This window comes from Nilaparvata lugens, chromosome 7 (assembly GCF_014356525.2).
Source record: "Nilaparvata lugens isolate BPH chromosome 7, ASM1435652v1, whole genome shotgun sequence".
NCBI classification, from domain to species: Eukaryota; Metazoa; Arthropoda; class Insecta; order Hemiptera; family Delphacidae; genus Nilaparvata; species Nilaparvata lugens.
The window spans coordinates 55,154,925-55,170,099 of record NC_052510.1 but is presented as its reverse complement, the minus strand read 5'-3'; the positions used below and the strand labels follow the sequence as shown (position 1 = coordinate 55,170,099).

The window sequence follows — 15,175 nt, the reverse complement described above, 5'->3', positions numbered from 1 at the left end:
TATTGTAATTGCAATTATATTATGTATATTAAGTTTTAGAAGCAATAAAGGGTTATTCATTTATTTATTTCTTTACTCAAAAATTTTCCAATTAATGGTGATTTGAGAGTGATATTTTTGTTTTCTATTCTGTTTTCAACCGTCAAAGTTTAAAATCTTAGTTTTCGTTGTTTTTGAGTGAAAATGGACTAAATTTCAGTAAAATGAAACCATAATAACCCTACACTTTTAAAGTGTTATCTAAATTTGGGAAAAATAGTACAAGAAGTATCCTTAGTTGTTCTCTCCCAATCAGTGCTTCTCTGTAAAAAATATGAATAAATGAAAAATATAAAGTATATTATAATCAATCCAGTCCATTTCGAAATTGATATGTGATGTGGAATAGCTTTTCATACAACTTTTGCATAAAAAGCATAGCTTCTGGATCTTATGATCCTATAACCTTATTGAACATAACCTGAGAACCGACCGCACTTCATTTTCTTGAATGTAGCATATATCATATTTCTCCGAACCCCTAATCAAATACTAAAAATCACAGCGAAAAATATCCAAAACCACTCTCCACGATACTCATTTAGCACACAAAACCCCATCACAGATTCAATCATTCGTGATTGAATACGCGACAAAATACTAATAACTCGAGGTGGAAATTATTCCGCCACCAGCTACAGGCGAGGGCATGAATTTTCGACGCGTAATTAAATTGGCATCATTGGAAAATTCAGTTAGTTTTTAATTTATTTGTTCGGGAAATGTGGAGGGAAGATGGGTATGCTGGAACGGGATATAATCCGGTAGTGGTACGGCAGTTGGGAATTGGAGGTGTTTAGTTGGCTCTCCTGGGGTGGCGAGGGGGTTACTTTGGGGGATGCAAGAGGGGGAAATGTTTAAATTACTGGCTGTGATGCAGTTCGCGCAGCTGGTAATTTGTAACGAGACACCTCGCCCGAATATAATGCGTCATACTTAGCACGAAAACCTCGCCGAGCCTCGTCACTCATCAGCCGAGCTGGCAGCCGAAAACTCGCTCAGTGTGAACCGGCTCATTTGGCCTAGTGCTTTATCATTTTGATAGCGTTATGGTGCCACTGCTGCTCTACTGTACATCTACAGAATCATCCCCTCCATTGCCGAGCACCAGGGCGCTCACATACTGTTTCTCTCATGTGAGATGATCCAATTACTCATGGCTGGTTTTTGTGTGCTGTGTTAAGTGAGCCCCATCACATTATTAGATTGAGAATGATTAGAAGAATTCAAAATATTGTTGGTTCTCTACCTCAAAATTTGAAATTCAATTTGAATACAATGTGAGAGATCCATTCACATCACATCAAATATCCTATTAGAATAACTCCTATTAGAAGATTTGTTGAGGTATTTCTCTCATAAATAAACATCAATGACATCAGAAGACAAAATCAATGTGTAATTCTCTTGATTAATAACTTGAATGAAAAATACTAAGAAATTGTCAAAAAACCACTGATTTATTGATAATTAGAAAGACCTGTTTCGGTTATTACCCCATTGTCAATCTCTGATAAACAGAGATTGACAATGGTGTAATAACCGAAACCGGTATTTCTAATTATCAATAAATCAGTGGTTTTTATTTATTAATAATATATAATTATAATCAGTGGTTTTATTTATTACATGATAAACAGAGATTGACAATGGTGTAATAACCGAAACCGGCATTTCTAATTATCAATAAATCAGTGGTTTTTTGACAATTTCTTAGTATTTTTCATTCAATATGAATAATTACCACAATATCAACTTCTCAACTACACAAAAAGTGATTAATAACTATTCATTTATTGAATCGCTTATACTTCTTGAATTTAGTTTTATTGTATTCATTTTCTTTTTGTGAATTATTAACTGTCATGATAGCCTCAAGACGTCACAATAATTAATTATTGGATATCACTTTATAATGAGTAGTATCATAGCCACCTCTAATACAAGGCCGCGGCCTACGATATTGCAACATGTAGGCCTACAATCTAATACATGATTGGTGAAAAAGATCAGCTGGTATTTTTAAAAATCTTTTTCACCAATCATGTATTAGATTCTAGGCCTACGCTGCGACGTTGCAATATCGTAGGCCGTGGCCTTGTATTAGAGGTGGCTATGGTAGATAGGTGGCTATGGCTTATTACACTTAAGAAAGTATTCTTAAGTTTTTCCAAGCATTTGCGATTTTTGTAAATTAGTGTAATACTTTCTTTAACATTTTAAAATTTGAGTTGTATATTAAGTACTTGGAACAGAATAAGTGAACTACAACTCACTGCCAACACACAAGGTTTCTTATGTTGGCAGTGCCAAATATTACATTGGTAATATTGTTACACTCAAGTTAAAATCAATTTGTATTGTATACTCTTGTAATTATTATTGTACAAATATGTATTTGTAATTTTTGGCAATAAATTAAATTCAATTCAATTAAAAAAAAATTAAGCTCAAGATATGCATTCAAAGTCTGAATTTTAGAGCAAGTGACAAATAAAAATTCGAGTTGCATACATGAATAACCCTTTTTAGAACATTAAAAATGAAGAGGATGATCGAATAAAATAATGAAAATTTGGAATTCAAATTAATATTGGATGGATAGAAGTACCCAGCATACTTATGGTGTTGACTGATAAAGCATAACACTCGTATAATATGTTAATCAAATTATCCTTCAATAATCAAGAATAGAGTCAAGTTCCTATACAGAAGTATAGAACATTTCTAACCAAAATCCTTGTTCCATTGATATCTATAATCGTATAGTTTTTTCTATAATCTTGTAGGGTTTTCAGTTTTCATTTGATAACTTTATGCTATTACTTTAACTATTGTAAATATGTTTGAAAAGTATTATCGAGGGCTGTTTCCATTTTATTTTGATTTGAAAATTAATTCCCAAAACATAGTATGTTGTATTTGTTGTAAAGATATTTTTCTCTTTTCTGATGCTCCTGTATGCGGACATAATTTATCGTGAAATTATTTGCATACAGAATTATTTTCGCTTAGATTTAGTTGAGCAATGGCATGTTCTGTTATGTCTATATACAGTTTTTCTTTCTTATTATTATACAATATATTGTTTTTTTTATTATTGAATGGACAGCCACTTTATTATTTCATTTTAGTTCATCTGTTATACTAATTTTCCTTTACTTTTGCTATTCTTTTAATTTTGTTGTTTATTTTAATAGAGGCTGTTTGTATTTTGAAATAGGTACTATACGATATAGACATTTTATTTTCACTTCCACTTCTATTGCCAACATATTATTTCATTTTATTTTTTGCATTTTGTGTAATTATTGTTTGTGCTTTCTTTGCGAGAATTAAGTTATTATTATTATTATCTGATATCTGCGATTCAAACACATTCAAGTTGTGAGTGCACTTAAATAGAAGAGTTCAAATTTGGAATAATAGGAGGTCTTTTCGCAATGGCTATATGATATTTGTAATTTTTTATGTATTCTATAAGGCTACTCAATATTTGTTTGACTAGAATGGTGATGAATTTCTTCAATAAATTGGAATGCAATATATTGTATAAAATATTCTGATGTAGTATATATAGAAATAGATTGTTGAAGCAGTATGTAATAATGATTGTTATTTTACTAGTAATGGAGGAGATTCAATTTTCTGCAGGCCTAGGAGTCTACTACATTCATTAAATTCAAAAAGTCCACTACATATAAGCCTTTAATAAGGCTTTTATAATGCCTTAAGGCTTTAATGCATCAATAAGGCTTCGCACAATGAAGGAAAGATATAAATATAAAAAGATAAATATAAAATATAAAAGATAAATATGACTTCCAATTTTAATGTCCAACTCTATTATAACTGATAATTCCAATGAAATACGAACGGCAACTTTCCTGACCATCTGCATTCCAGTTTCAGATTATAAACCTTGTAACTATAATTTTTTTTAAAATATAGTCTCTCCATTTTAGCGTAGACCAGTGGCATACTGCCACTTATTAGCCGTGCCATACTTTTACACAGTCTGTCAGCTCGGATTTCACCTTTGAACAATAATTATTCAGCCGGTGACGATCCCTGTTCCAGTCATCTATTAATTATTCAAACTCTCTTCGTTATTTTAAATTGTCTAGAACTTTTCCAACTTCATAACACAGCGCTTGAAATGACAGTGTAAACACCATGGAGTCAGTTGACTCCAGTACTCATTAATTCAACGCCGGCAAAGATAAGTTTTAATTGAGATTCACAACAACTTTTCAACAAAAGTTTATTCATTATCTGCTGGCTGATTGAGGCTCCGATATTCAGATAGAATTCTACAGGATTTATCCGTTATTCATGTGTTGCCGTGCGTTCGAAATTGCCATTTTCCACTGCACAAGAAGTAACTGATATAAATTGACTAGCAGTTGCCCGTGCTTCGCTACGGGGAACATGACAGAAAAGGATTTTTTTATTGGACTGATATTGGTATTGGCTTCTGATGAATAAAAACTGTATGTTGTAAAAAAATTGACATATTATCTTTACTATAAGTCAAACAGGCTTTTCATTTGATAATTGAGTGAATGAGACAGCAATCGGACATCTGAGTCGGGGGGAAAAATATACAATGAATAATAATAATAATAATAATAATAATAACTTACTATAACTATCAGCCTTCTCCTCTGGTTGAGTTCAATCACGTCAAGATCTACTGGGATGTCCAAATGATTACAGACAGGCGGGTAGTACACAACAAGCCTGACATCCTGGTATTGGATCAGCTGGAGAAGAGGGCTTATATAATTGATATTGCTGTACCTTCAGATGAGAATGCTCAGAAGACCAGAGGCGAGAAAATCAGAAAATACCAAGAGCTATCATTTGAGCTGAAGGAAATGTATGGGCTGAATACAGTGAGAGTACTTCCAATTGTAATAACAGTCAATGGCCCGATACTCAAGTCGGTTGTGGATTTAATATGAATAATTACCACAATATCAACATCACAACTACACAAAAGGGGAAAATAAATAAGGTAATCTTGTGCTATTCCTCTCCCAAATTAAGATAAGGTTACAGATACTCCGAAATAGGTTAAGTCTTGTAGTTGTTCACTTCACATAATATTCAGTCCTTAATTATTATCTTCACAAAGTGGATTTTCAAATTTACATGCTTCAAAACCAAACATAGAAGAAATATTTTACATTATTATAATTAAATAAGGTAAATATTCACATATTAAGAAAATCATTTTGCTGGACAAAAAACAAACTTAATATTCTTAAAGCACAAACAATTATCAAACTTGATCCATGAATTGAAACTCTACTCTCTTACAACCATGTAGGTTCTTACCAATCACTTCTCGTATTTCTCTATTAACCATTATTCTATTTATTTGACTACAGATACTGCTTTTGGTGAGATATAGTGACATTAATTTATTCATAATGGAAACTAGAATGAAAAAGACACCATAGGTGTTGAAACATTTATGTAACCATTCAATGAATTCGTGCTATTTTCAAACAATATTCTAGTGTTTCATTATTTTACTAATTCGATTCATTTTGCATTTTTTGTTTGCAGGGAGGCTCCTGATGAGCCAACCATATTGCCTATTGAAGAGCCTGGCCACTCAAGAGAAAGGTAAGCATTCCCACAAAGATTATATTTCGTCAATAATTATAGGAACTTCAAGGACTCATCTTACAAATTTCTCAGTGGATTTGCTCTTCAGCTTCTGTTTTTCTTCATGACAACCCGTTTTTGAGTAGAAGTTCAGCCTTCTAATATTCGATTTACTGAATTAATGTTTCTATCGATTCTTCATGTGCGTCAAGTTGATACTACATGCTTTCTCTATCAAGAAGAGTACATAGCTAAATACTATCCTTGATCTCTGATAAGCATCATTCTCTATCACAGAATTATACCTCATTATGATTAAAAATTGTAGAAAAATTATAAAAATATAGGAACTTTAAGGACTTATCTTACAAGTTTCTCAGAAGATTCATTCTCCAGCATTTGTTCCTTTACATGAAAACCCGTTTTTCATAGAAGTGATTCAACATATATTTAAACACATATGGCACAATGTTTTTTTCAAAATGAGCTCTACTGAATCATAAATAAATTATCATTTGTTAGGAATTATCATATTATAACTACTTGATTCACCTATTCAAGTTTAGCCTACTAATTTGATTTACTAAATTAACGTTACTATCGATTCTTCATATGTGTCAAGCTGATACTACATGCTGTCTCTGATCAAGAATAGTATATAGATATATACTATCCTTGATCTCAGATAAGCATTATTTTCTTACATAGCTATATACTATCCTTGATCTCTGATAAGCATTATTCTATCACAGAAATTATACCTCATAATGATCGATTCAAATTTGGATGGTTTCCTTCTCCGATCAATTTCAATTAGATTGAACCTTAAATGAACCTAACATGAACAAACCACATCTTATCACTTTGAACATTATTCAGTGAATTTCACAACTGCTTCCATTTTGCAAAACAACCAACCGTCTGGTATATTAAGAAGATCAGGGCATCATTAGAACGTCAGTTGATACCTTGATAAGATAAAGATGGATGGAGCATGTTAAATCCTCTTCCGTCGACTTTGCAAACATTTCCTTCCTCACTCACTCATCTCCTCTCTCACTCACACACTCAATTCCTCTTATTCTGTCCTCTCTCTCATTCATGCATCCAGATCTGAGAGTCGCCTCTGACCCCATGAGACTTTACTAGAGATTGTCTCTACGTCATAATCCATCACGGCAGCGATCTATCAAGCGGAAGCTACATATCCATAGCACACACACAGCTTAGCCGGGAAAGTCAACTCGGCTCTGATGTATTTCTTGCCCCAACTTGGCTCGCTTACTTCTTCGCCAACAAGATGTCCTACGATAGCATGCTTTAATAATGTCGCATTGTAAGGGGGTGGTCGGGAAAGATTTTTGGTAAATAAATGACTGACAGTCGATTTCTCAGCCTGAAAAATTAATCAGTGATTCATGTAAGAGTTATCGTGATGAGTAGTTTTCCTTTACTTTTGCTATTCTTTTAATTTTGTTGTTTATTTTAATAGAGGCTGTTTGTATTTTGAAATAGGTACTATACGATATAGACATTTTATTTTCACTTCCACTTCTATTGCCAACATATTATTTCATTTTTTTTTTTGTATTTTCTGTAATATTATTGTTTGTGCTTTCTTTGCGAGAATAAAGTTATTATTATTATTATCTGATATATGCGATTCAAACACATTCAAGTGGTGAGTGCACTTAAATAGAAGGGTTCAAATTTGGAATAATAGGAGGTCTTTTCGCAATGGCTATATGATATTTGTAATTTTTTATGTATTCTCTACGACTACTCAATATTTGTTTGACTAGAATGGTGATTGATTTCTTCAATAAATTGGAATACAATATATTGTATAAAATATTCTGATGTAGTATATATAGAAATAGATTGTTGAAGCAGTATGTAATAATGATTGTTATTTTACTAGTAATGGAGGAGATTCAATTTTCTGCAGGCCTAGGAGTCTACTACATTCATTAAATTCAAAAAGTCCACTACATATAAGCCTTTAATAAGGCTTTTATAATGCCTTAAGGCTTTAATGCATCAATAAGGCTTTGCACAATGAAGGAAAGATATAAATATAAAAAGATAAATATAAAAGATAAATATGACTTCCAATTTTAATGTCCAACTCTATTATAACTAATAATTCAATTATGAAATACAAACGGCAACTGTCCTGACCATCTGCATTCCAGTTTCAGATTATAAACCTTGTAACTATATTTTTTTTTAATATAGTCTCTCCATTTAAGCGTAGACCAGTGGCATACTGCCACTTATTAGCCGTGCCATACTTTTACACAGTCTGTCAGCTCGGATTTCACCTTTGAACAATAATTATCCAGCCGGTGACGATCCCTGTTCCAGTCATCTATTAATTATTCAAACTCTCTTCGTTATTTTGAATTGTCTAGAACTTTTCCAACTTCATAACACAGCGCTTGAAATGACAGTGTAAACACCATGGAGTCAGTTGACTCCAGTACTCATTAATTCAACGCCGGCAAAGATAAGTTTTAATTGAGATTCACAACAACTTTTCAACAAAAGTTTATTCATTATCTGCTGGCTGATTGAGGCTCCGATATTCAGATAGAATTCTACAGGATTTATCCGTTATTCATGTGCTGCCGTGCGTTCGAAATTGCCATTTTCAGTGCACAAGAAGTAACTGATATAAATTGATTTGATTATTGTGCTCGGAATATTGAGACTCGAAAAATTCATTCCAGGAATGGGCTGCACGCTTTAAAAAGACAATGGAGATACCATTGAAGTGTAATTGGATTTTCTTCTTCTTTCACTCCTCCTCCTGTTTTTCCTCTTCTTATTTTCGTTTTCCAGTGAATTCCTTACCTCCTAGCTACTACTACCCCCCACCATCCCTTATCAACTCTCCCCTCTTATGTTAGTATTTTATAACTGTATCTAGCACCAGGGCTGTGAAATTCTATCAGTTATACTTCTCCCATACATTCCTGGATAAATCTAATTTGAAGACTGTTTTCCCATTGAATTGAGTTCCAGAAATACTTATTTATTCAACAATGATAAAACACATAGTCATAAAATGATTGGAAATGGTGAAACAGGCTCATAGCTCTTACCATTCCTAACAAAATAACAAGCTGTATCTCATTTATATTGAATAACTATCTCATTCATAACTACTTCTAATACAAGGTGACCTATACGATTCGGGTGTGGTGTCATACGAGTAGTACTCTAGATCGCGCCTGATCAATTCAGGTCTGAGCTCAATGAATATTATTTATTATAGGCAGCTGGAATCGACGTATTACTGTGTTTATTTATTAATAATGATGTTGGGAACATTTTTAGTGATCTCAATCAATAACAGATTATTACCACATACCACATAAATCAGTATCACAAAACACTACTTCAATTTAACACGCTAGTAGATCAAGCAAAACAGTATATCGACTTTATTGATTGATTGATTGAATCATACAATGAGTACATCATCAAAATGATAGGGAGAGAAAAATAAGGTAATCAGTTTATCAGAGATTGTCAGTGGTGTAATAACTGAAACCGGTCTTTCTAACTATCAATGAAATCTATGGTTTTAACATATTCTCTTTATTAGTTTTTTAATGTCCTCTTCATTCGTTTTTTTATTTAATATGAATAATTACCACAATATCAACATCACAACTACACAAAAGGGGGAAAATAAATAAGGTAATCTTGTGCTATTCCTCTCCCAAATTAAGATAAGGTTACACATAGTCCGAAATAGGTTAAGTCTTGTAGTTGTTCACTTCACATAATATTCAGTCCTTAATTATTATCTTCACAAAGTTGATTTTTAAATTTACATGCTTCAAAACCTAACATAGAAGAAATATTTCACATTATTATAATCAAATGAGGGAAATATTCACATATTGGGAAAATCATTTTGCTGGACAAAAAACAAACTTAATATTCTTAAAGCACAAACAATTATCAAACTTGATCCATGAATTGAAACTCTACTCTCTTACAACCATGTAGGTTCTTACCAATCACTTCTCGTATTTCTCTATTAACCATTATTCTATTTATTTGACTACAGATACTGCTTTTGGTGAGATATAGTGACATTAATTTATTCATAATGGAAAACTAGAATGAAAAAGACACCATAGGTGTTGAATCATGTATGTAACTATTCAATGAATTCGTGATATTTTTAAACAATATTCTAGTGTTTCATTGTTTTACTCATTTGATTCATTTTGCATTTTTTGTTTGCAGGGAGGCTCCCGATGAGCCAACCATATTGCCTATCGAAGAGCCTGGCCACTCAAGAGAAAGGTAAGCATTTCCACAGAAATTATATTTCGTCAATAATTATTATAGGAATTTCAAGGACTCATCTTACAAATTTCTCAGTGGATTTGCTCTTCAGCTTCTGTTTTTCTCCATGACAACCCGTTTTTGAGTAGAAGTTCAGCCTTCTAATATTCGATTTACTGAATTAATGTTTCTATCGATTCTTCATGTGCGTCAAGTTGATACTACATGCTTTCTCTATCAAGAAGAGTACATAGCTAAATACTATCCTTGATCTCTGATAAGCATCATTCTCTATCACAGAAATTATACCTCATTATGATTAAAAAATTGTAGAAAAAATTATAAAAATATAGGAACTTTAAGGACTTATCTTACAAGTTTCTCAGAAGATTCATTCTCCAGCATTTGTTCCTTTACATGAAAACCCGTTTTTCATAGAAGTGATTCAACATATAATTTAAACACATATGGCACAATGTTTTTTTCAAAATGAGCTCTACTGAATCATAAATAAATTATCATTTGTTAGGAATTATCATATTATAACACTTGATTCACCTATTCAAGTTTAGCCTACTAATTTGATTTACTAAATTAACGTTATCATCGATTCTTCATATTTGTGAAGCTGATACTACATGCTGTCTCTGATCAAGAATAGTATATAGATATATACTATCCTTGATCTCAGATAAGCATTATTTTCTTACATAGCTATATACTATCCTTGATCTCTGATAAGCATTATTCTATCACAGAAATTATACCTCATAATGATCGATTCAAATTTGGATGGTTTCCTTCTCCGATCAATTTCAATTAGATTGAACCTTAAATGAACCTAACATGAACAAACCACATCTTATCACTTTGAACATTATTCAGTGAATTTCACAACTGCTTCCATTTTGCAAAACAACCAACCGTCTGGTATATTAAGAAGATCAGGGCATCATTAGAACGTCAGTTGATACCTTGATAAGATAAAGATGGATGGAGCATGTTAAATCCTCTTCCGTCGACTTTGCAAACAATTCCTTCCTCACTCACTCATCTCCTCTCTCACTCACACACTCAATTCCTCTTATTCTGTCCTCTCTCTCATTCATGCATCCAGATCTGAGAGTCGCCTCTGACCCCATGAGACTTTACTAGAGATTGTCTCTACGTCATAATCCATCACGGCAGCGATCTATCAAGCGGAAGCTACATATCCATAGCACACACACAGCTTAGCCGGGAAAGTCAACTCGGTTCTGATGTATTTCTTGCCCCAACTTGGCTCGCTTACTTCTTCGCCAACAAGATGTCCTACGATAGCATGCTTTAATAATGTCGCATTGTAGAGGAGGTAGTCGGGAAAGTTTTTTGGGAATAAGACTGACAGTCGGTCTCTCAGCCTGAAAAATTAATCAGTGATTCATGTAAGAGTTATCGTGATGAGTAGTTTTCAAATTTTTTTGACATCAATAGTAATTTTTGTAGTTCACAGCTCTGTTGAATTTTGAATTTTGATGAAAAAGCTGAAACTATAGAAAACTTTGAGGGGAAGATTCTACACTGATTCAAATGTTCCATGCCAAGAATATTCCTAACAGAATATTTGCATTCAATTGATTAAATATGAATATTATATGAAAATCGATTATAATTTAAATAACATAAACAATAGATCACTTGGTGCCTCAACATAGATACTGTATTAATTCACTAAGCTCCCAAAGTAGTCAAATTTAATTTCAATCAATTATAGAACTCAGTACGCTTAAAAAAGTAGCCTGACATTCAGCATTTTATGAATCTTTTTTTGCAATGGAAATTTCTCATTGTAAAAGTTAATAAATAAGCTCCTGATCCTACAACATTGAATTTGATTATTGAAAGGGAAGAGAGTGAAAATTTTCATTGCAAAGAAAGATTGATAAAATGCTGAATGTCAGATTCCTTGAGATTATATTCTAGAACTTTGGAAACTTGATTAATTAATGCAGTATCTATGTTAGAGCACCAAGTGATCTATTCTTTGACATAATGTTTTATGTCATAGACATAGTTTTCTAATTGATTGAAATTAAATTTGAGAACTTTTGGAACTTGGTGAAGTAATCCAGCCCCAAGTGATCTATTCTTTGACATAATGTTTAGAAAGATTATCTGGAATAGACCTATGAAAGCAATATCTATTTATAATTATTATTGAATTACTGAGTTCTCTAATTGATTGAGATTATATTCTAGAACTTTGGAAACTTGATTAATCAATGCAGTATCTATGTTAGAGCACCAAGTGATCTATTCTTTGACATAATGTTTAGAAAGATTATCTGGAATAGACCTATGAAAGCAATATCTATTTATAATTATTATTGAACGAGAATCCCAATTAAATGCTGTAAATAACCCCGAAGACTTCTGCTACTGCAAATATTGGAGTATTTGTAGTTGAATTGTGTTGAGTATAATTCATTAATTATCATTTGAGCAGATGCAATTCCCAATTTATATCCATCAATACCTATTTGCTTGAGTAGATAATGCCATAGATAAATAATAGCATTTTTAAGTAGATATGTAAGCACGATGTGCCTACACCAAATATGTAAGGGGAAAAAAACTATGATAACAAGAAAAGAACAAAATAACTATAACTTTAATTAATGAATCTTTAACATATATACATTCGAACAAAACAAGATTAATTCGATTATAAAACAATATTTGATATGAATTAATGGGGAAAACACTCGCTTGCTGCTAATGATGATTCAATGTTCGTGGCTATGAAAATTTAAGAACAAAGATTCAGTAGTCACCTACCTTTTTGAAATAGCTTCCCACTTTGGCATCCACTGGTATTTCGCGACTTTAGTATTTTAAAAGAACAAATATCAACTGAACCAATGAATAGGCTCAGAACCCGTCTCCCTTAACAATACAATTATTTTTATACTGCCCGATCTGTGACAGAATAATTGAACTATTAAACGAACCGAAATCTAGCCTTTTTCACTGGATCAGCCGGACTTAACTTTCAGTCCTATCGAACGAGCTCACACACCGACAACCAAAAGTAAAATTTTGGGTATTAAATATAACTCAGTCAATGCCAAACATGAAGCCATTTCAAGTACATATTTTTATCTGTCGCACAAGCGGCACGTTTGTTATTAAAAAAAAAAGAGAAGCTACATTAATTTTGACAACAAATGATATAAACAATCTTTCTGTCGATGACAAAAATTGTTCAAGGACAAAAACACTGTTCATTCAACTTTTACAATTTAAAACTCTAAAATCCTGATCAATATGAGATAAATATATGATTCATATATATCCCATATGACCAGGTGACAATATGCTATTGTTACTCTATGATAATGCTAACTTGTCCATCAAACTGCAAACATATATTTTTTTCTATTAGCAGAGATGAAAAATATCGATTTATTCATGAGAATCGAAGCCTGATCTTGAGTGATGGTTATTTTTCGACGTTGACTTCCTTCCACTTATGTCTCCCTGTCTACCCACACATGTGGTACTCCACTCATACCTTATGTACTCTATATGAATAATATGTGACATGCATTATGAGTGAGAGAGACAGACAGCATGCAGCAGTGTGCTACCTTGAAATATCGTTCATCAGTTGACACCGCGCGATGCGACACTCAACCGATCCAACAGCTGGATGGGATGCTGCAAGATTAATGGATTATCGTTGTCGAATGACGATCATTGCAAGGAAGCCGGTGGTGGAGAGTTTCAGGAGCAGAATGAGAGAACATAGGAGAGTGAAGTGAGAGAAGGAGAAGCATGAGGAGTGATAAAGTTAGAGGAAGGAAGGATCGGGAGAAGAAAGGATTGCAAGAATGATGGAGTGGAGGAATAGAGAATTCAAAACAGGAGAGGAAATGATAAGTTTCATTATTATCATCATTATTATTATTATTATTATATATTATTATTATTATTATTATTATTATTATTATTATTATTATTATTATATTATTATTATTATTATTATTTTCATTATTATTATTAATATTATTAGTATTCATACAATTAGTACATAATCAGAATGATAGGGAGAGGAAAAATGAGGTAACCTTGTCCTATTCCTCTCCAAAATTTAGATAAGGTTACACATAGTCCGAAATAGGTTAAGCCTAGTAATCATTGTTCACTTCACAAAATTTTCAGACCCAAATTATCACCACAAAGTAGATTTTTAAATTTAGATGCTTCAAAACCAAACTTAGAAGAAATATTTTACATTATTATCACTAAAATATGAAATTTCACATTTTTGGGGGATTTTTATAGCATCTAGTTGAAGACTAATAAGCTATTCTATTTTGACTTGAATTGATAAGAATATTGTTTGTGAAGGTAAACCCATCAGTTAAGTCTTCTTCATTGGTCAAGGATTAAATTGAAGGTTATTTTTCACATAAAAGGATACAGTATTCTGAAAATATAATTATTCTCATATTAAAAAAATAATTTTGCAGGACAAAAAAACAAACTTAATATTCTGGAAGGAAGGTTGGGAGGAAAAAGGATTGCAAGAATGATGGAGTGCAGTAATAAAGGATCAGGAGAAGAAATGAGAAATTAGATGAAACGTTTTTGAATGGAACAAATACATAGAAGATGAGAGACAGAAAAAGAATGACATGGGAGGATAAGTAAATGTGGTAGGGAAAAAAAACGAAAAAGATGAATAAGTTGATGATAAGGATGAAATCAGGAGCATCAGATTGTACAAATAATATTGGAAAGCTATATCAGAATCATTTCTTTTTAAATTATCTTATCAGGGTGGGGCAGAGTGGACTCCCTGATATGATCGGTTAACTGTATAAAAACCATACAAGATTATTACAAAAGCTTTTTATTCCTGAAATATAAATACAATGCAATTTATTTTTCATCAAGTTTTAAAATTGATATCATCCAGGTGACAACCTTGACGAGCGATGCACATATTCAGGCATTCCATGAAGTTTTCAAAAACTCTATGCAGCATATCTGGCGTTATTCCAGTGATAACATCAACAATTGCTTCCTTAAGGGCTTCCAAGGTCCTTGGTCAAACTTTGTAAACCTCAGATTTGAGGTAACCCCAAAGAAAATAATCGCATGGGCTTAGATCGGGGGAGCGAGGGGGCCATGAAACATCCCCTCGTAATGAGATCAAGCGGCC

The 15,175-nt window shown here is 32.5% G+C and overlaps 1 protein-coding gene across 2 annotated transcripts in view; it reads left to right on the top strand.

Annotated features, from left to right (window-relative positions):
- The first annotated feature begins 5,623 nt into the window (after window positions 1-5,623).
- The window catches only part of LOC111043772 (arrestin homolog), a 150,074-nt gene continuing 140,522 nt past the window's right edge, over window positions 5,624-15,175 (top strand). Inside the window, exon 1 of one of the 2 annotated variants that reach the window (XM_039433198.1) lies at window positions 5,624-5,676. The gene's annotated coding sequence lies outside the window, so the exon portion shown is untranslated. Of the gene's footprint in view, window positions 5,677-9,930; window positions 9,985-15,175 lie in introns of those variants that run through there. The other variant, XM_039433197.1, reaches the window with a different exon arrangement.